Raw genomic sequence first — 22,067 nt, 5'->3', positions numbered from 1 at the left:
CATGCAGGGTTCAAGGCCACCAAATTCGTTTGCAATTTCCTATCACTTCAAGCAGGGTGCAAGGCCACCAAATTCAAGTGCAGTTTTCTACCACTTCAAGCAGGGTGCAAGGCCACCGAATTCAAGTGCAGTTTCCGACCACTTCAAGCAGGATGCAAGGCCACCAAATTCATGTGTAGTTTCATACCACTTCAAGCAGGGTGCAAGGCCACCAAATTCAAATGCAGTTTCATGCCATTTCATGCACGGTGCAAGGCTACCAAATTCAAATGCAGTTTCATACCATTTCATGCAGGGTGCAAGGCCACCAAATTCAAATGCAGTTTCATATCATTTCAAGCAGGGTGAAACCCACCATAAAACCACCACAAAACAGTTCAGTAGACATTCAGCGTGTTCAGTTGATTCACACCTCAGACAGTCGTGACCTCTCCCTCCCCCATCTTGCAGAGACTGAGGCACACCTACACTTCCGGGTTTTATAATCCCACCCCCATCCCACCGGAAGGGGTGTGGCCTTCATGGTGTGATTGACGGGTGGGAGATTCTCAACATTTTTTAAACACTAATAACACTTTTATTTTTCATTGATGGGAAGAATCCTCTGCACCTGATGAGCGTAGATGGTGTAAGATGGCCAAAAATCACAGCCGTAGGTGGTAGCGTTTTATCTAAAATCAATATACAGTGCAAACAGGAAGTAGTCAAGTTTATACTTTTAATCATTTGTCACTTCAAACCAACCACCACCAACCATTTGCTGTGCTTTATTTCAAACCAACCATCACCAACCATTTGCTGGGCTTTATTTCAAACCAACCACCACCAACCATTTATTTAAGAAGGAACTGCAGATGTGGAAAATCGAAGGTAGACAAAAGTGCTAGAGAAACTCAGTGGGTGCAGCAGCATCTATGAAGCTGGTCCTTACCCTTAATAACCTTTTGTTTGACTCCTCCCATTTCCTCCAAATACAAGGCATAGCTATGAGCACGCGCATGGGCCCCAGTTATGCCTGCCTCTTTGTAGGGTACGTCGAACAATCCTTGTTCAATACATACCAGGGCCCTATCCCCAACCTCTACCCCTGCTACTTCGACAATTGCATTGGTGCTACCCCCTGCACCCACACACAACTGACTGACTTCATCTGCTTCACCACTAACTTCCATCCGGCACTCAAATACACCTGGACCATTTCCGACACTTCCCTACCATTTCTTGACCTCTCTATCTCCATCGCAGGTGATGGACGTCTGACCGACAATCACTATAAACCCACTGACTCCCATGGCTATCTAGACTACACTTCTTCCCACCTTGCATCCTGTAAGGACTCCATCCTCTACTCCCAATTCCTCCGTCTACGCCGCATCTGCTCCCAGGATGAGGTGTTCCACACCAGGTCATTGGAAATGTCCTAATTCTTCAGGGAAATGTCCTCATTCTTCCCCTCCCCTACTATAGATGAGGCTCTCACCAGGGTCTCTTCAATACCCCGTAACACTGCTCTCTCTCCACACCCCCCCACTCGTAACAAGGCAGAGTCCCCCAGTCCTCATCTTTCATCCCACTTGCCGTCACATACAACAAATAGTCCTCCGTCAGTTTCACCACCTCCAACGTGACCCCACCACTCGCCACATCTTCCCATCTGCCCCGTCTGCTTTCCGCAAAGACCTCTCCCTCCGTAACTCCATGGTCAATTCTTCCCTTCCCTCCCGCAACACCCCCTCCCTGGGCACTTTCCCTTGCAACCGCAAGAGATGCTACATTTGTCGCTTTACCTCCCCCCTCGACTCCATTCAATTACCCAAGCAGCCGTTCCAGGAGCGACAGAGGTTCACCTGCATCTCCTCCAACCTCATCTATTACATCCACTGCTCTAGATTTCAGCTGATCTACATCGGTGAAACCAAGCGTAGACTTGGCGATCGTTTCGCAAAACACCTCCGCATTAACGAACATGATCTCCCTGTGGCTCGGCACTTCAACTCCCCCTCCCATTCCAAACCCGACCTTTCTGTCCTGGGCCTCCTCCATGGCCAGAGTGAATACCACCGTAAATTGGAGGAGCAGCACCTCATATTGGGCAGTTTGCACCCTAGTGGAATAAACATTGACTTCTCCAATTTCCGGTAGCCCTTGCTGTCTCCTCCCCTTCTCAGCTCTCCCTCAGCCCTCTGGATCCTCCTCTTCCTTTCTCCTTTCTTCTCTTCCCTCTTAGAAGAAGCCTCGACTACGCGGAAACCACTTTCAACCATTAGGGAGAGTGACCAAAACCTCCGGGAACCTCACGGAAACCTTGGGTGGAGTGCAAGGTCACCAGAGGTTTCTGTTCAGGTTTCCTAAGTGGGACAGGGGCATTAGAGCACTTAGTACCTAATATAAATGGACAAAATGCAGGCAGTACAAGCACTGCTTATTTGTGCTTTAAAATAGCATTTGGGGCAATCTGGCATTGTTTGATCCCAATTTCCGGCAAAGGATATCTGACCTTTCACTTTTCAACTTCGAGCTTCTCATTGTTCAGCCCCACTATCAGTCACAAGTTGTAAATAATTCAAATATTCACTTAAGTAGATTGAAAGGTATAGAGCATGGAAAAAGGCCCTTTGAAGCAACTTATCTGTGCCGACCAATTTGCCTAACCCAGCTAGTCCCGCTTGCCTATACTTGATCCACATTCATATCCAAGTTATAACTAAAATATACCAAGAATGCAACATGATTTTAAAATAAAAAGTACTCGGGATACTGTGAACTAAACAGTGAATTGATTTGATGGAAGCCAGTTACTAATGGAAGTTATTCACATTGGATGGCCATAAAATGGGAATAGCTGAAGAAATCCACCGCTACACAATATTTTTAAAGAATTGTGATGATTAGATCCTGGAATTCAACAATATAGTTTAAGTGATGTCTTGGCTACTGGCATTGAATGTATTTCCACACAACATGCCTGATAGCCATTGACAGTTGACAAGGTTGAATGTGGGTCTTTCTAATCGGTTTTCAATAGTTTTGCGATATCCATAACACTCAAGAGGTTTTAAGTACTTAGTTAAGAACTTTAACTAAAAGAATAAAATACTAATAATGAAAAAATGTTAATCAAAACATTTGAAACACAAAGTAATTAAAAAATATTGAAATAAAGTAAAATAAATTACTTTCCTGTTTGCCTTTTAATCCTTTACCCGACTCTCATAATTAAATAATTAGGTCTCATTCTGCTTCTAATATGTCTAAGTACAAGATCTAAAAGGCTATTCCTCACTGTAATGATGTGGGTTCCCAATTAAATTGGACTTTGTTAATGGCTCTCCGTAGAGCATAGTGGCAGAATAAACTGATAGATGTCACCCTCCATATCTGTCACGTCCAGTCTTCATCTTGTATCATCTACATAAATATTCAAGGCTTACTGCAGTTTTAATGGGTTAACCAATAACACTTCCCAATGAGATCCAGTCCGCATTTTCCCCAAAGGGATAGTTGCAATGAGTCGCTCAATATAAGTTATGGTCATTTATTGTGGCTTTCACCTTGCTTTGCCTTTGTACTAAGATGTGACTGCTCTATGGAGAATTCATAAAACAAATGGTGGGGAACAATTCATATTATCATTCTAAGACAGACGAGGATCAATCAACTAGGATAAGAACCAAATTTATTAGCAAATACATTTTTCAAAACTCCAAACCGTTTGCCGAACTGTGTTGCATCAGTAAAAAAATAAAGGTATAGTAATTGATCCTGTATTGTCATTGTGCATGCAATAGTAACTGCAACAACAAATAGAATGTCAATGTCCACAAGAGGAAATATAAAGATTACATCTATATTTGATTTTTGGTCTATGTTATTTAGGTTAAGTCCTTTTCTTACCAAGTAATGAGAAAATAGAATGGACTAAAACCAAGCATGTCAGAAAGTTATGTCAGAAAGAGATAAGTTGGAATTGGATGGCCAAAACAAATTGGGGGTAGGTGAGGGACCCGGTAATAGTCTCATAAATGATATCATAACTTCATTTGTCTCACGAAGGTCAGTGTGACAAGAAACAATAGGCAGTAGACAATAGGTGCAGGAGTAGGCCATTCGGCCCTTTGAGCCAGCCCCGGCATTCACTGGGATCATGGCTGATCATCCACAATCAGTACCCTGTTCCTGCCATCTCCCCATATCCCTTGACTCTGCTATCGTTAATAGCTCTATCTAATGCTCTTGAAAGTATTCAGAGAATCTGCCTCCTGAGGCAGATAATTCCACAGATTCACAACTCTTTGGGTGAAAAGGTTTTTCCTCATCTCTGTTCTAAATGGCCTTCCCCTTATTTTTGAACTGTGGCCCCTGGTTCTGGACTTCCCCAACAGCGGGAACACGTTTCCTGCCTCTAGCGTGTCCAATCCCTCAATAATCTTGTATGTTTCAATAACATCCCCTCTCATTCTTCTAAATTCCAGTGAAAACAAGCCCAGTCGCTTCATTCTTTCAACATATGACAGTCCCGTCATCCCGGGAATTAACCTCATGAACCTACGCTGCACACCCTCAATAGCAAGTATGTTCTTCCTCAAATTGGGAGGCCCAAAGTGCACTTTACAATTAATCTATTCTATACAATGAATATAACATTATAAAAGTTTGCCTATGCCATAGTTCGAATATTTGTGTGCACCTCTGGTCCCCATGCTATAGGAGCGACATGTTTGCATTGGCGAGAGTAGAGGGAGATTCACTAGAATATTGCTGGGATGGAAAATTTCAGTTATGAGGAGAGATTGGGTAGGCTGGATTTGTTTTACTTGGAGCAGAGGAGCCTAAGGGAATCCTGAAAGATGTACACTAAGTTTTGAGACATTGATGGGGTAGATATTTGGAAACATGTTTTCATGGCAGAGCTGTTTAAATCTGAAGACTGTAGGTTTAACATGAGTACAGAAAACTCTCGCTATTACGTACCACTTTAAAATGGATTTCAGTTATAGTGGACAGACCTACCAATCTTTACCACCAAGTTACACTGCCAAAGCCACCCCTGGATGCTTCCAGGGCTGCTGACACCACCCCCGTCCCTTACTGTCATCACAGCAGCTTCTAGGCCAGACCTCACTGTTGCCATCATCGGCCCACACAGCTTCCTCGGCCGCTTCCAGGCAGCGCCTGTCACTGCCCTCAGACCGTGACCAGTGACTCTGCCAATTTTCCCCTCTTCACTGGCAGCCGGCAGCCCAGGCCATCAACTCACCAGGCTTAGTTCCAGACTAAGAGTCTGAAGAAAGGTCTCAATCTGAAACATTTCCTATCCATGTTCTCCAGAGATGCCCCCGGGCCTGCTGAATTACTCCACCACGTTGTGTCCATTTGTCTATTAATCAGCATCTGCAGTTGTACTGCCTGAGGGGGTATTGGAGGCAGAGACTCTCACAACATTTCAGAAGTATTTGAATGAGCACTTTTATCATTGAGAAACCGTAGGCCTTGAACCAAATTGAAAATGGGATTGATTTAGATACATATTTGATGGTTTCTGTTCTTTTTAATTCTAGGAGCATCTGGTGTTATGTTCAAACCAGTGATATTTGTCATACAGTGACCCACTGCAAGTAGAGCACAGTTCTGAAATGTTCATTTGCACCAAGGCCAGTTAAAATTGATGGACCAAACTGATGATCAGAGATGATCCAAAGGCTAATGAATCTTGCTGCCATACACGGCAATTCTCCTTAACCAACTGGCTATCTGCCGCCATACATGGCAATTCTCCTAACCAACATTTTCGCCGCCTCAAACATGATCCCACCACTTGCCACATCTTCCCATCTCCTCCCCTGTCTGCATTCTGCAGAAACCGCTCCCTCCGTAACTCCCTGGTCAATTTGTCCCTTCCCACCCATACCACCCCCTCTCCGGGCACTTTCCCTTGCAACCGCAGGAAATGCTACACTTGTCGCTTTACCTCCCCCCTTTACTCCATTCAAGGGCCCAAGCAGTCGTTCCAGGTGCAGCAGAGGTTCACCTGCACATCCTCTAACCTTATCTATTGCATCCGCTGCTCTAGATGTCAGCTGCTCTACATCGGTGAGACCAAGCGTAGGCTTGGCGATCGCTTTGCCGAACACCTCCGCTCAGTTCGCAACCAACCTGATCTCCCGGTGGCTCAGCACTTCAACTCTCCCTCCCATTCCGAATCCAACCTTTCTGTCTTGGGCCTCCTCCATGGCCAGAGAGAGGACCACCGTAAATTGGAGGAGCAGCACCTCATATTTTGCTTGGGCAGTTTGCACCCCAGCGGTATGAACATTGATTTCTATAATTTCAGGTAGGCCCTACTTTCTCAGCTCTCCCCCAGCCCACTGGCTCCACCTCTACCTTTCTTCTTCCCATCTCCCTCACCCTCACATCAGCCTGAAGAAGGGGTTCGACCCGAAACATTGCCCATTTCATTCGCTCCATAGATGCTCCATAATGTTCGACCATTATTGCAGCAGCCACAATAGAGAAATTATTTTTGTATTTATCATGTTGCTTTTCCAACTCTGGTCCCACACCTGAGATGTCTGCCAACCTTCAAAATCAGTTGCCAGTCATTATCAACTACGTTCAAGGTGCCTGATTATCTCTTTAAGCAGTACAACCAGTACGCAGCATTGGAGTCGCGGCCTTACAGCGCCAGAGACCCGGGTTTGACCCTGACCATGGGTGCAGTCTGTACGGATTTGGTACGTTCCCCCAGTGACCTGCACGGGTTTTTTTCTGAGATTTTCGGTTTCCTCCCACACTCCAAAGACATACAGGTGCGTAGGTTAATTGGCTCAGTATAAATGTAAATTGTCCCTAGTTTGTGTAGAATGGTGTTAATGTGCAGGGATGGCTGGTTGGTGCAGACTCAGTGGGCCGAAGGGCCTGTTTCTGGACTATCTCTAAACTAAACCATACTAAACTAAACTGCTTTTTATATGGGGCTCCCTGTGAGTGGCATGCACCATTTCCGAATCAGATGTATTTCATTAAGGAAGGTTCAGAAAGACTATGTAGAAATGACATAATGACATAGACTCAATATCCTGTGTACACCCTATCACCACAGGCAGAAGATTCACTAAATTCAAGAGGAGTTGAAGATGAGCATTAATGCCGATCTTGCCAGCAGCAATATCTTGTAATAAATATGTAAATAAAAATTCCTAATGTTAGGTTAAATACTGGGTTAAATCATGGCAGGTTTTGAGCTTGCTACAATTAAAGTTAAAACACTGACAAAAAATAAAGCTCAAAGCACATTATTTCATGAGAAATATGTAATATCATTTATAAACCCATATTAATGGGACAGAGTAAAGAACAGAATGGAAAGAAAATATAAGGGAAATGAGTACAGGCGGCACTTCCTAATACCATCGATGTGCTTGAAAATGAATTGAGGGAGTGCGTCTGAGTTGGAACCAAATTGAAGACTGTTACGCATAGCCCTCAAAAAGATAGGCCTAGCTTGGATCCAAGCATGAGCTCATAGCCACAGTTTTGGTATGTAGAAAATGACCAGAATTGAAAAAAAAAGTTGATCAACATGAGTGCTTCAGCCAGGCAATGATTTGGTGGAGGGGAACTGGTTGGGCCTCATTGAAGAAAGAAGTGAAGGGTCCTCAAACTATCCTCATGGAGGTGTAAAGAAATTGTACTTCCATGGTTAAGCTGAGGCTATTGGGATTAGGGAATTGGAAACTGTCAAAGTGGCGCTGGGTATCAGATGTGTCACAGATGTAAGTGGGAATGGATGAGAACAGAGGAGAAAGGATGGTCAAGTTAGAAAGGAGCAGGCTGAAGCAATGAATCTGCCAGGGTAGTCCTACTTGTGGAATTTGCACAAGAGACAGAAGGTGCCAATGGGAGTTGGCACTCTATAAGGACCTGAAAATGTAGAGCAGAGCTCCCAACAAAATGTTCCCCATGACTATCTGGGAGACTGTAATTTGATGTTCAATGATGTGGACATTATCCAAAGGGAGGAATAAGGTGGTGTGTGAGATCTGATGTCTGACCACTGAGACAGTACCACCATTACTAGTGGGCTTAATGTTAGGCTTGAATACCTAAAAAATTTTCCAGAAGAGGCAGTTATTCACTTGTACTTCTTCTGAATTAGTACACTGCATTGGAGCAGCTAAACGCAGATTGGGCAATTGCTTTGTTGAACACCTGTGTTCAGCCTACATGGGGTGGGGTTAAGGAAAGAGCGTTCATGTCGTGGCCCTGTTTCCACCAATCTTTCCACCACCACACACAAGAAGCGACAAGACAGACACCATTGTATTGTATTGTATTGTATTTTAATGACCACACAGCCAGGCTGGTGGAATTTGTTTTCAGTACAGCTCGGTACAGCTCTGGCTGAACAACTTCTAATCTTGTGTGTGGACTCGATAAGAAGAAGAAACCTTCATGGGTATCCCTGAGCTCTCTGTTGCCTACCACTTTAATTCTCCATCACACTCTCACACTGACCTGTTGGTCTGTGACAATGAATCCCAATACGATTAAGGAACATCTTATCTTCCTTCCTATAGCAACCTTCTGGACTCAATATTAAATTCTGCAATTTCAGGCAAATTTATTTCCCTGTCTCTACCAGTCATCCATCTGTGATATTGGTTCAATTTGTGCGATTCATTTTAACCATTTTTTCTTTATTTTTCTTTTGATAATGGACAATAGATAATGGCCGAGCTTGACCTACCAGGCATGACTTCCTGCTCTGCATTTCACTGTAAGAGTTGTGAAATGCAGAGCAGGAAGTCATGTCTCGTAGGTCAAGTTTGTAAAACTTTTATCTCTTCATCTCTAACAGCTCCCATGACCTCACGAAGCAGATAACCTTGCTTATAGCTTATGGTCACCCTGGTTTTACCCTATCACAGATATAATCTTAACCCACCTTCCCTGCATTTTAACAAGGTTTCTTTCTCTCCTCCCTGACTTGACGTGTTAACTCTGCATATTTTACTGCAGATGTGGCCTGACTTGCTGAATACTTCCAATATTTTCTGTTTTAGTTTAGATTTCCAATTCTGCAGCTTTTTTTATTTTCAAATTCCATCGTAAGTGCAAACTTCAGGGCAAGCAAGATGTGGATAGTTAACAGTTTAACTATCCACACCTTGGGGCCTGGGGCCATAACTAAATAAGTATACTGAACAATTTTTCAATCTAAATAGACAATGAAAACATTTTGAAAAAAAATTGTATTTGCAAGGTATTTAAACTGCAGATGAACACTAGCCAATGGATCATTCAAAGTGCTAAATGTGAGGAATTGATATCAATATTACTAAATACATTTTACTAAATAAACAAGGAGATCAGCCAGTGCATGTCATCTGTTTAATACCTTCCAATGTGCAATTGTATAGCAAGGAGTAGAGCAGCATGTTGACTATTGGATTCAAGTCTGAAGAAGGGTCCCGACCTGAAACATCACCTGTTCATGTTCTCCAAGGATGCTGCCTGACGTGCCGTGTTACTCCAGCACTGTGTCTTTCATGAGATTCATTTTAGCCATGAGCCAACTGGATTAAAATAGTGAATGTTAATATATTATCAGACATTAAATTCTGGGGCCAGTTTTGCCACTATACTCCACTCAGAATAGTTGACATCTGTAAGTAAAAGATGATGGACTCCTGTGGAGTTTCCAGCCTTTATAAGAAAGCTTGAAAACCTAATGTTTTTATTTTGACACTCAAGTCAATGAGGCAAGGGTGTAAATCTGATAAATGAGTAGACCTCTACAGACAATTCATCTAACTTTCTAAATGAGGGATCGTTTGGGCCTGTCTGAAATTTCCAAGAGTGCACAACATGCCCTGCCACTGCATTTCTGTACCCAATCAGGCGATAATCTATTTCCGTAATGTTTTCACAAGAGCACTGTATGATGTTTTGATGAAATTAGCAAAATGTGACATTTTTGACTGTATGGATTATTTTTATTTCTGTATTTTATTTCTGATTATTTCATGAAGAGGTGAACAAGCGGAATAATTCTAGGGCTGCATTAATGCTTCTCTCAAACCAATCACGAGAAGGTGATTCTACAGAATGTATTTTCTGCTCTAATTACAGCTCTTCAGTGCACCTGTGGGGCAGTTGGGGAATAAGTCATTATGCTCACACTGAGATTATTCCCACTGATTTTATAGCTACGGGTGGCATCAGATATTAAACACATAATTTGTCTGGTAAGATCTTCTGTAGAATTAGAGTGAGTGCAGAATCTGAAGATAATACAGGGAGTTAATTTGCAAGCGCTGATCATTTATATTATTGTGAAAAGAATAATGGACCGACTTTATGAATCCTGCTTTGTATAATATTCAGGGACAATATGGACCAAAACTCCATGATCCGGATACCAGTGTATCACTGATTTTCAGAGGCCCAGGCTCAGAAGAAACCATAAATGTTAACACTTCTAAAATAATTTGAATGAATAATATGATATTGACTCCCAACAGTATTTACTAAATTTTAGGGATAAAAAGGCTTTCTTGTTTCTCCTCTGTAGGCAGCTGCAGCTGCCTACTATGATGTTTCGTAGGTACTCGGGGCATCAGGTAAGTCGAGACATTTTTTCCAGCCTGATGAAATATGTCCACGAGTAATAAAATAGCTCCGAGTACCAACGGCTGGCATAACGAGCCGCTACGATATATCCACGGACTCCTATGGCCTCCTATGGACTCGTTACGAATTATTACACTTGTTCACCTCTTCAGGAACATTCTGCGAGTTTGAAAACTCGGGAGAATTCGTGAATAACTCAGGAGATTTCGTGAATAATTTGGGAAAGTGGGACTGGCCCTTAAGGTCCAGCTATGGTTACAGTGTTATATGGTGGAGCAAAGCACAAATTCTGCTTCATATATCACCAATTAGACGCATGCATTAAAAGGAAGCCTTTTGTCTAGCTCATTGGTATAGATTAAAAAATACAATGAATCGAACACCAATCCTGGGCAATCATCCAGGTTTTCAACAGTCTAATCATCTGTTATCTAGGTGCAAGCACCAAAGCAAATGTTTGAATACAATGGAAATGGACAAAGAAAATAATAGATACTGCCCTTGTGTAGTACTGGCTTCACAATGAGTAGATGTACGCTCTGGCTGTCTATGATACATTGGGATTCACATAACTGGAGGAATCATGACTGAAATTCCAAAGCATCCATATTTATATCCTTGCAGTCATTTTAATCAGATGAATCAAATAGCTGTAGAATATTGTTTAAACTAGCTATTCGTTATTATCGCAGGGAACAATATGTGTGTAAAAACAATACAAATATACACAGGTAGAATTAAGAGCCAGCTCGTTTTTCCAGTAAAGGGAAAGCAGATTGGGTGTTTTTGCCATGGAGTGCTGCAGAGATTGACTAGATTATTCCTTGGATGACAGTCGGAAGTATGAAAGAGATTATGTTGATGAGGTATACATTCATTGAAGCACAGAAGAATGTGGGAATGTGCTAAATCATATGCCTATATATTTTATGTAATGTCCTTGCCTTTCTATTTTCTAATCATAAAAGCCTGCATTCCATCAATCTTTTTGAATATTTGCTGTGCGTTTTCATGACATTTTAACAATTTATGAAATGATCCTTAGGACTCTTTATATCTACGATTCTAAGTTTTCAACATTTCTGAAGGACTTCTCTATTTGGCATATATTTCCCCATTTACTTTATCTAAGTGATTTTATGCTTCTGGTTTCACTGCATTCAACACTGCCTATCTTCATGTCACAGATCCACTTATGGATCTGTGGCACTATATCACTTTAATGTAAAATTATTTGTAGGATATTTGGCTTGGTATAATTGTAAATTGCCCCCGGTGTGTGTAGGGTAGTGTTTCTGTGTGGGGAACACTGGTCGGTGCAGATTCGGTGGGCTAAAAGGCTAGTTTCTCTGTATCTCTAAACTAAACAAAACATCATTGACGGATTGAAAATTAGGTTATGGATCAATTAGTTGAGATGTAATTAAAAGGGTTGAGATATTCATTGTGGGAAAATATCATATGTACAATACAATGAATATGATCAAGATATTGTGATCAGGAAGGAAATCTTACAGCAGAAGAATGTTGAGGCTGCATCATTTTAACAGTTCAAATGGATGGCGTTTTAGTAAAGCTCTGCAAGCAAGTTTGCATCTTGGTACCAGTTATCCTCAGGAGAAACAAAATGAATGCACCTTGCATGAAGTGAAACAGACAAGAGAAAGGGATAATGTTTGCCCACCCCTTGAAATAGAATTGTTCACAAATGGTTAAAAGTAGCTAACCACAAACTCTTTGAGTTAGAACAGTAAACCGTCTCAACATTTCCATTCACCTTACCTACTCTAACCCCTCCCCCCCCCCCGAACGTACAGCCCTCCCCTCACTCAGCAGCAAACCCAACTTCATAATCAAAGGCGACAAGGGAGGTGCCGTGGTAGTCTGGCGCACTGACATCTACCAGGCTGAGGCCAGACGACAACTCTCAGACACCTCCTCCTACTTATCCTTCGACCATGATCCCACAGACAAGCACCAGGCCTTAATATTACACACCATTACTGATTTCATCACTTCTGGCTGTCTGCCTTCCATAGTCTCCAACCTTATACTATCGACTGACATCTATTACAACCCCACTGATTCCCATAGCTATCTAGACTACACTTCTTCCCACTTCTACACTTCGGAGGTTGGGCGATCGTTTCGCCGAACACCTCCGCTCGGTCTGCAAGAACCTACCAGACCTCCCGGTGGCTCAGCACTTCAATTCCCCCTCCCATTCCCAATCCGACCTCTCGGTCCTGGGTCTCCTCCATTGCCAGAGTGAGCAACACCGGAAATTGGAGGAACAGCACCTCATATTCCGCTTGGGGAGTCTGCATCCTGCGGGCATGAACATTGAATTCTCCCAATTTTGTTAGCCCTTGCTGTCTCCTCCCATCCCTCAGCCCTTGGGCTGTCTCCTCCCACCCCCCAGCCCTCGGGCTCCTCCTCCTCCTTTTTCCTTCCTTCTCGGCGCCACCCCCTATCAGTCTGAAGAAGGGTTTCGGCCCGAAACGTTACCTATTTCCTTCGCTCCATAGATGCTGCTGCACCCGCTGAGTTTCTCCAGCATTTTTGTGTACCTTCGATTTTCCAGCATCTGCAGTTCCTTCTTGTACACTTCTTCCCACCCTGCTTCCTGTAAAGACTATATCACCTACTCCCAATTCCTCTGTCTATGCTGCCTCTGCGCCCAGGATGAGGTTTTCCATACCAGGTCCTCGGAGATGTCATCATTCTTTAGGGAACGGGGGTTCCCCTCTTCCATTGTAGATGAGGCTTTCACTAGGATTTTCCTGATATCCCGCAGCTCCGCTCTTGCTCCCCCTCTCCCAAATCGTAACAAGGACAGAGTCCCCCTTGTCCTCACCTTCCACTCTATCAGATGTCACATACAGCACATAATCCTCCGACATTTTCTGACCCCTTTTTTAAATATTTTGCTCTTAATCATTTATTAGTGCTGTAAGACCTGAAATAATTTGAGTTTCCATTTGGTAATATCAAAAAATTTTAATGTTTGGAATACAATGTCTCTTCACATGGTTCACAAACCATCTAAGGAATCAGCCTGGCGATCTGTCACTTTCCAGGTAAGGAGCTCATTACTCAATAGAATCCTACATGCAGAATATCCTCATATAATTGCAGGAAGACATCCTTAAGGGCCTGTCCCACCAGCATGCGATTGCATGCGTCTAGTGCGACCAAACGTGGTGGCTTGAGCCGTACGGCCTCGCGGGGCCGGTCCCACTTCCAACCGCGGAGCCGTCTGGAGTTGTGCGGTGCTGGTCCCGACATCATACTCACCAATCAGCTGGGCAGCAGGTGGGCCGACTGAATTTGGACGTTGCACGGCGTCGGGCGGTTACGTCATCACGCAACGGCATGCCGGGCGGTGCCATGCGCTAGGCGTACGCCCGTTGAGGCGCTGCGTACGGCCTTAATGCGGCTGCGGGCCGACAGGCCGACAGGCCGTTGTCGCGCGTAATTTTTGGACAGTGTCAGTTTTTTGGAGCCCCGTGCAATGTCGGGACCAGCCCCGCACAACTCCATACGGCTCTGGCGATCGAAGTGGGACCGGCCCCGCGAGGCTGTATGGCTCAAGCGACCACGCTAGCCGCTTGCAGTCGCATGCTGGTGGGACAGGCCCTTTATGTCTGTACTCAAATTGTCTTGCAATAAACTGCTTGTTTTCCTGCACAAGTTTACTTGATAGTAGGGGGAGAGGGAAGAGGGGGAAGAAAACCTCCATTATTATTTCCTTCTCTTTCCCCTCCTCCTACTAATAACTAAGCGCACGTTCAAAAACAACAAGCGATTTAAGAAGGCAAATGGAATCTTTATAGCAAGACAAGCTAGAGGTATGCTTCTCCCCCCCCCCCCCCCCCCCCCCCCCCCCCACACACACCCCCCACACACACACACACACACACACACATACAATCAGTCTAAAGAAGGGTCCCAACACAAAACATTCTCCAGGGATGCAGCCTGACCCGCTGAGTTACTCCAGCATTTCATAAATTTCAAGTCCATTTTATTACTAGATTTTCTATTTGATTACAGTAAGTAGGTATGGTGAATATGAACAATGATACCTATCGTGGTAATATTCTTGGAACCACTGTATCAGAATCTAGATGATAGTGGTGCCGCCGTAAAGATCTGCAAATACAGCTCATATTCTGACCCATAAAGCTTGCAAATTAAACTTCAAGATTATAAATTTAGCTCTGTCCAACATGAATTTTTCAATATATTTTAAGCAACTCTGAACATAACCACTGTGAAGAAAGTTAGGTACACAAAAATGCTGGAGAAACTCAGCGGGTGCAGCAGCATCTATGGAGCGAAGGAAATAGGCAACGTTTCGGGCCAAAACCCTTGGAGTTGACTCATAACCTTTGGCAACATCATTATGCTCTTGCCTTGGTTTTACTAGTGATCTCTAAGAAACCTGGGGAAAAATTCCATATATGTATGTAGTCAATCTCAGGAACTATTGCACCCACTTTGATGAATGAATGCCATACATACATGGAAACCACAGTAAACTGTGAGAGTTTCTTTCTCACAGTCTGACACGTACAAATTAAATATGGATGTCACGTTTTGAAGCACATCTAATTATTTTTTGTGTTCTCAGACATCTATTGTGCAGAATTAAAAATTTCCCAGAATGTGCATATAATCTCAGTTCATGCTGATTACCTTTGTTTATTTGCCATCACTTCAGATTTTCAGAATTATTTCTCACGGAAAACTGAACTTAATTAAGAATATTGCTTCCTATTTCACAATTTACCCAATTTAATTTCTTCATATTCCCTGCGCCTGCAGATCTTTCACCAACTTTAAATCATTACACATAAATATGAGAAATGGGCAAATGAAAATGACAGTAAAGGATGGAAATATATGGTAGACAACAGTTCATAAAACGATACAGATGGATATACAGTGCCCTCCATAATGTTTGGAACAAAGATTCATCATTTATTTTTTTTTCTCTGTACTCCACAATTTGAAATATGTAATATTTTGTTAAGTACACACGTACAATTAAGCAATGCTGTTGACATGGCAGAGTTATTTATTTCTGGATCTTCTGGTTCTTGGTGCTATCTATTTCATGATATTTGGTGGCTTTCTCCAATTGCTTCATGTGAACTCCCTGTTAAAGAATCAATTTAAAGGTGATACACCACACCACAACTCATGTCAAGTTTGCCAGGCTGGATGTTTCATACAGTGCCCTCCATAATCTTTCGGACAAAGATCCATCATTTATTTATTTGCCTCTGTACTCCACAATTTGAGATTTGGAATAGGAAAAATCACATGTGGTAAAAGTGCACATTGTCAGATTTTATTAAAAGGTATTTTTATACATTTTGGTTTCACCATGTAGAAATTACAGCGTGTTATACATAGGATCAAAGTTGTGCCAATGAAAGTCAAAGAAGCCATTATGAGACTGAGAAACAAGAATAAAACTATTAGAGACATCAGCCAAACCAAGGCTTACCAAAATCAACTGTTTGGAACATCATTAAGAACAAAGAGAGCACAGGCAAGCTTACAGATCGCAAAAGGGCTGGCAGGTCAAGGAAGACCTCCACAGCTGATGACAGAAGAATTCCCTCTATAATAAAGAAAACAACCCAAACACCTGTCAGACAGATGAGGAACACTCTTCAGGAGTTAGGTGTAGATTTGTCAATGACCACTGTCCGCAGAAAACTTTATGAACAGAAATACAGCTGCTACACTGCAAGATGTACACCACTGATTAGCTGCAAAAATAGTGTGGCCGGGTTACATTTTGCTAAGAAGTACTTAAATGAGCAACTACAGTTCTGCAAAAATGTCTAGTGAATAGATGAGACGAAGATTAACTTATATCAGAGTGATGGCAAGAGCAAAGTATGGAGGAGAGAAGGAACTACCCAAGATCCAAAGCATACCACCTCATCTGTAAAACAGTGGTGGGGGTGTTATGGCCTGGGCATGTATGGCCGCTGAAGGTACTGGGTCACTTACCTTCATTGATGATACAACTGCTGATGGTAGTAGCATAATGAATTATGAAGTATATAGACACATCCTATCAGCTCAAGTTCAAACAAATGCCTCAAAATTCATTGGCCGGCGGTTCATTCTACAGCAAGACAATGATCCCGAACATAGTGCGAAAGCAACAAAGGCGTTTTTCAAAGCTAAAAAATGATCAATTCTTGAGTGGCCAAGTCAATCATCCCACCTGAACCCAATTGAGCATGCCTTTTATATGCTGAAAAGAAAACTGAAGGGGACTAGCCCCCAAAACAAGCATAAGCTAAAGGTCTGACAGAGCATCATCAGAGAAGACACCCATCAACTGGTAACGTCCACGAATCGCAGACTTTAAGCAATCATTGCATTCAAAGACTATGCAACAAAATACTAAACATGACTACTTTCGTTTTCATGACATTGTTGTGTCCCAAACATTATGGTGCCCTGAAATGGGGGGACTATGTATAAACACTGCTGTAATTTCTACAAGGTGCAACCAAAATGCATAAAAATGGCCTTTATTAAAATCAGACAATGTGCACTTTAACCACATGTGTTTTTTTCTATTACAAATCTCAAATTGTGGAGTACAGAGGCAAATGAATAAATGATGGGTCTTTGTCCCAAATATTATGGAGGGCCCTGCATTGTACTGTAGATGAGGTTGGAGCAGGTGCAAGTGATCCTTTGCCTCACCTGAAAAGAATGTCGGGGTCCTTGGACAGTGTCAAGGGTGGAGGTAAAGGGACAGGTGTTGCATCTCCTGCAGGGGAAAGTACCTTGGGAGGGGGTTATTTGGGTGGGAAAGGAAGAGTTGACCAGGGAATGGTCTCTGCGGAAAGCAGAGATGGATCAGAAAATGTCGGAGGATTATGTGCTGATGGGGTAGAAGGTGAGGACAAGGGGGACATGTTACGAATGGGGGGAGGGGGAGCGAGCGGAGTTGCTGGATTTCAGGGAGACCCTAGTGAGAGCCTCAATGGAAGAGGGAGACACCGTTCCCTAAAGAATGAGGATATCTCCGATGACCTAGTATGGAAAACCTCATCCTGGGCGCAGATGCGGGGTAGACGAAGGAATTGGGAGAGTTTAGAGTAGGTAAGGCGTGTGGTAAAGTTGAGACGGCTGATGTCACGCCAGCAGTTGGAAATAAAAAGGTCTAAAGAGGGTAGAGGTAATAGTTGAATCTATTATCCAGTTCATGGTTAATAGTTGAATCTATTATCAAGTGACATGGTTTATCTGTGGGTCTTATTTGAATAGGTTTCCTGAAAGCATTTAATAGTCTATCATTAGAGTTTTCTAGCTAAATTTGTCAAATCATATAGCACGTTCTGATGTTCGTTATGGCAAGAGACCAAAATTAGGGATAGTGAGAAGTAGGTGTGACTTGTGGCGCCACTAGTCGGCAGCCTCGCCAGCAGCTGTTCGGCCTTTCGACATTATTTTTGTTTTCAGTATGTCTAAAAATGTGTTTTAATGTGTTTTAGTGTGTGTGTGGGAGGGGGGAGAGGGGAGGTGGTGGTGGCTGGGAAGGGGGAAATTGTATTTCAGTCACTTACCTCGGTGGAATGCGACTTTTCTCCTAGGCGCATTTTCGCTCTCCCTCGCGACCTAACAACTTGGATTGGTGCGGCCTTTCCCGGGCCCAGAGCTTCAGCAGCGGGTGCAGCGTGGACTTTCCATCATGGAGCTTGGCGATCCCTTGCCGGGGATCGTCAGAAGTGCTCCTATTGCTGGCCCGCAGGCTATAACATCCTGAAGCCGCAGTCTGCGGAGATTCTAGCTGCAGGCGCGGAGTGGACTTTTCATCGCGGTGATGGGATCCCTTGCTGGGGATCGCCGGAGAAGAGCTCCGACCGCCGGCCTGTGGCATATAACATCATGAAGCCCCGGTCTCCGGTAGGAAGCGGACGATTCGGGATTCTGGATCCATCTGTCATTTTATTCTTCACCTCATCTTATGGTAATTCATTTTTAATTCAACCTCTGTCGTTATCCTTTTTTGTCGATGTCTGTTCAATTTGTCAACACATGCCAGCACTAACAACAATTAACGATTTGTTTGTGCCCTTCTGAATTTAGTGCTGCAATGTGGTTTTTCAGCAGCTTGTGTTCCTGCAGGGTTTAAGAGCTGTTTACCACTATTTGGTCCACAGTGCCACAGCAACGGAACATTTCTGTCCATGTGGCCTAAAACCACATTTCAAACGCTTGTGGGATAGGAATTTGGTGAAAAGTAACAACATGCAGTTAGGTAATCCAATTTATTAAAAAATGTCATGTTAAAAGTTAATGACTTTTTATTTGGTTATCTTATTCCACATCTCCTCTTCATTCTAGCCTTATATACCATGCTACAGATAGCAGGGCAATTAGATCATCTGCATCTCAGTTCCAGCACTCTGGGTTCAATTAGGACCTCTGCTGCTGTCTGTATTGGGTTTCACAATTTCCTTGTGATCTTCTGGATTTTCTCTGGGTGCTCCAGTTTCCTCCCATATCACAAAGGCGTGTTAGTCGGTATGCTAATTGGCCACTGCTCCTGATAAGTAAGTGGTAGAATGGGGAGAATAAAGTGGGATTACTGTATGATTAGCCTAAATGGGTGCTTGGCATGAATTAGACATGTTGGCATGGACATTTAGTAGCAATGTTACAACATTTTGAGATTTTAAAAATCAAGTCTGCAATTTATCCCATCAGATAAAGCATAAAAAGAAGTTTAATTTGACACCTAATTCACTTTCATATCTTCAGTATTAAAAAAGATATAGCCATTTCCATCCTCGGAAAGTTTATATGTAAATAAACGGCTTACCTTTATTTGTCCCGTACGGGAGATCCGTCCCATTGTCGGCGTTGACGGCGTTAGAAGTCGACTTTTATTTTACTCCTGCGATGAAATTGTCCAGCAATGTTTTAAAAAAACCTCAGAGAACGGATGTCGGAGCGATTTTTCTGCAGCAGCTGAACAGGCTGAGAAAGATCGACTCCGACAGGCAGGAGAAAACGGCATTTTAATCCCGCCCCCCTCTCAAAGGCGCCAAAGTCACGCACACGGCCAGTGGCAGAACTGCAGCGCCGCTGAAGGTAAGTTTTGTAACATGCCTACTTTTAATTTAGTTTAGTTTAGAGGTACAGCGCAGAAAGAGGCCCTTCAGACGACCGTGCCGTGCTGACCAATGATCTCTGCACACTAGCACCATCATACACACCAGGAACAATTTACAATTTTACCAAGCCAATTAGCCTATAAACCTGTGCGTCTTCAGTGTGAGAGGAAACTCGAGCATCTGGAGCAAACAGACGCCGATCAGGGGGCGAACGTATAAACTCCGTACACACAGCACATGTAGTCAGGATCGAAACCGGGTCTATGGCACTGTTAGGCAGAAACTCACCTGAGTGCCACTGTGCCGCTCCACGTTGGAGTGGAAAGCCTGTTTCTATCTTATATGATTCTATCAATTCTATTTATTAAAAACTCAGAGCCCAAGGTTGAGATTTTTTTCTTGACAAGTTGCTGGTTATCATATTCCACATCCTCTCTCCATTTTATGCATTTCTCTCATGAATTCGGACAAGGCATAATTCATAATTTTGACTTTCTGAAGTAGCGATCCCATTGATAACAAGCTAGGAATTTATTTTAAGTATATATAAATAATTGTTTGGGTTCCGGTTCAAGACACCATGCTTTAGGATGGATGCCAAAGCTATAGTGGTGGTCCAAAAGTGATTTATCAAGTGATGTAAAGGTACTGTTCAATTAAGAGGAATGACAATCGAAACTGGGTGTTTCTTACTGAAAATAGAAAAAGTTAAGATGTAATTTATCAGAAATGATCCATGAAACATTGTGAAAAAGTAACCAAAGAGAAATTGCCTGCAGTGGTTGAATGCTTCTTAATAGAATGACACAGACTTGCCGTTTGCTGACGACACTACAGTAGTCGGACTCATCTCAAGGGGAGACGAGGCAGCCTACAGAGAGGAAGTCCTGAAGTTGACAGCTCAGAAAACAACCTGGCTCTGAACACCAAGAAAACAAAATAGCTCATTGTCGACTTCAGGAGGCACAGCACCGATTTAGCCCCCCTATACATCAACGGCGAGTGTGTGGAGAGGGTCTACACCTTCCGGTTTCTCAGCGTCCTCATCTCCGCTGACATCTCCTGGACAGACAACATCACAGCGGTCATCAAGAAGGCTCAGCAGCGGCTGCACTTCCTGAGGGTCTTCAGGAAGCACAACCTGGACTCCAAGCTGCTGCTGACCTTCTACCGCTCGTCCATTGAGAGCCTGCTGACATACTGCATTACAGCATGGTACGGCAGCTGCACCATGGCAGACAGGGAGAGGCTTCAGAGGGTAGATAGGGCAGCACAGAAGATCATTGGCTGCCCTCTCCCCTCCCTGATGGACATTTACACCTCCCGCTGCCTCAGCAGGGCGAAGAACATCATCAAGGACAGCTCCCATCCTGCATTTGGCCTGTTCGACCTGCTGCCCTCAGGGAGGCGCTATAGGTGCATCAGAACAAGGACAAACAGACTCAAGAATAGTTGCTTTCCAAAAGCCATAACCTCCCTGAACTCACACATGTACTGACTTCACAGCCTAACCCCCGGACTTCCATCTATCCACCTACTGTAATTTGTACTGTAACTGTAATTTTTTTTAAATATGTGCAATAACCCATACTGTATATAGGAATCCTATTTATTCACTATTCATCCATTGTCTTTTTATAGATATGTATATAGCGCCGCAGAACTGTGCACCTTATCCCCCCCCCCCCCCCCTTTGTTTTGTTTTTTTGTTTTTTGCACTAATTATATGTCTGCACTGCTTTTAATCTCATTGTACATGTGTATAGTGACAATAAAATGGCATTCTATTCTAATTGGCAAAATAAGAGGTGAGAGTTATTTTACATTCTTTTACAGAGCAACATGTGGGTTGCCCTTTCAAGTCCAGTCCCCATCCACTTGTCCACCCATGGTCGGGCCTATTGAGGCCTCCACAGTCACCGCGACGGCGGCCCGATGTTTCAGGCCCTCTCGCCGGTGTCGGGAGAACCCTCTCAGCGGCTTGGGGTGCCTGGAATGGCCGCTTCCTTACCGGAGACCGCGGCTCCCAAGCTGGATGGAGCTCCACCACTGGCGATCTCAGCGAGAGATCCCAGGCTCCCGATGTAAAGTTCAGCACTGCCGCCTGCAGCTGGCCGCTCCACAGACCCGCAGCTCCACGATGTTAAGTCGGCAGATTCCAGCATACCGGAGTTCCAGCGCGGCGACCCAGGCAAAGCATCGCCCGCTCCGCGATAGCGCACCAGCGCTGTGCTGCCGCCGAAGCCGAGGTTCTGGCCAGGTCCATCTCAG

Source organism: Amblyraja radiata, chromosome 11 (genome assembly GCF_010909765.2).
Source record: "Amblyraja radiata isolate CabotCenter1 chromosome 11, sAmbRad1.1.pri, whole genome shotgun sequence".
Taxonomy (NCBI): Eukaryota; Metazoa; Chordata; class Chondrichthyes; order Rajiformes; family Rajidae; genus Amblyraja; species Amblyraja radiata.
The sequence above is the reverse complement of the archived record's forward strand: the minus strand, read 5'-3'. Positions refer to the sequence as shown.